This window comes from Rhinopithecus bieti, unplaced genomic scaffold, assembly GCF_001698545.2.
Source record: "Rhinopithecus bieti isolate Rb0 unplaced genomic scaffold, ASM169854v2 scaffold_37314, whole genome shotgun sequence".
NCBI lineage: Eukaryota > Metazoa > Chordata > Mammalia > Primates > Cercopithecidae > Rhinopithecus > Rhinopithecus bieti.
The window spans coordinates 983,199-985,054 of record NW_016816196.1 but is presented as its reverse complement, the minus strand read 5'-3'; positions in this window follow the sequence as shown (position 1 = coordinate 985,054).

Genomic DNA, 1,856 nt, shown 5'->3' with positions numbered 1-1,856 from the left:
TTTATTTATTTATTTATTTATTTATTTATGTATTTATTTATTTATTTATTTATTTATTATTTTTTTTTTTTTCTGAGACGGAGTCTCGCTCTGTCGCCCAGGCTGGGGTGGAGTGGCCGGATCTCAGCTCACTGCAAGCTCCGCCTCCCGGGTTTACGCCATTCTCCTGCCTCAGCCTCCTGAGTAGCTGGGACTACAGGCGCCCGCCACTTACCCGGCTAGTTTTTTGTATGTTTTAGTAGAGACGGGGTTTCACGGTATTAGCCAGGATGGTCTCGATCTCCTGACCTTGTGATCCACCCGTCTCGGCCTCCCAAAGTGCTGGGATTACAGCCTTGAGCCACCGCGCCCGGCCAAATCTGCTTTAAAAGATCTTTTATAGCACAAGCTATAATCATATCTCTATTCTCCTTGTTTTTTAAGGCTATATTTGATATCAATTTACTTTTACAGCATTTGAATGTTTTAGATCCTGGTTGAAACTAGCCCTGAAGAAGAATTAGATATTTCTCTTTACAGTCTTGTAAACTCCTTCAAGGGACAGGTGATTGATGGATGAGATGAGGTACAGATGAGGTACAGCATGAGATGGGGTGCAGTGACTCTGTTAATGTGAGTGGTGTTGGAATTTATAGCAACCTCGCTACTCGATACGGGATAATGCTTTTTTTTTTTTTTTTTTTTAAGAAAATGGAAGAGTCCATTATTGACCTAATAACCCCAAAGTACGTCTTCATATGAGAACAGTTGTAGAGGACATGTGGTTAATAATGAATTGACCAAACCCTTTTACCTAATACCCTTTCATTTTGTGTAACCTGTTGGATTTCTTTTTTAGGTGGACAGTGTAGTAGTTACGTTGTAAATTGATTTTTTGTAAAACAGGATCTCTGTCTGTCACTTAGGCTAGAGTGCAGTGATGCAAACACGGCTCACTGCAGCCTCAACCTCGTGGGCTCAAGTGATCTTCCCACCTCAGGCTGCTGTGTAGCTAGGACCACAGATGTGTGCCACAGTGCCTGACTAATCTTTTCATTTTTTTGTAGAGATTTGGTCTCGTCACATAGATTTTTAGATGTACTCTGTAGGGCATGTGGAACAATATGTTCTGAGCCAAAAGCTAAATCTATTCTACTTGTTTGTATTGTACAAAATAATGTCTGTGTGATGATGGTTCATATGGAAACAAAATATTAACATGGATGTTTCCCAAAACAGAAGTCTCCAAAACTCCCATTGTTTATGGAAGATGTTACTTAGCAAAAAAATTAGTTTCTCTTTTATATCTAAATAATAAATTTTCAGTCGTTTAGCTAAACAAATAGCAAAAAAATATTTACAATTAAACTAAATACTGGTTGCTGCATGGACATTTATAATCAGTGTAAAATGGAAACCTTGCTCATTCACATTTTTTCTACTCTACAGTCATACTCTGGATTTTATTACATACTGCTATGGTTTGATTGTGTTCCCTCCAAAATTCAGGTGTTGAAACTTAATGGTTGATGTGATACTACTATTAAGAGGTAGGGCTTTCAGGAGGTGATTAGGTCATGAGGGCTTCTCCCCTCGTGAATGGGATGAAGGCCCTTTCAAAAGAGGTTTCACACAGCACTAAGCTAGCCTGCACCATGTAAAGGATGGCCTTCCACCTTGAGAGGATACAGCGTTCCTTTCCTCTGAAAGATGCAGCAATAAGGGCCATCTCAGAAGCAGAAAGCAGGCCTCACCAGACAATCAAACCTGTCAGCACCGTGGTCTTGGACTTCCCAGTCTCCAGAATGGTGACAAAATCAATTTCTGTTCTTTATAAATTAGTCTCCCCTCCCCTCCTCTCCCCTCTTTTTTTTTTT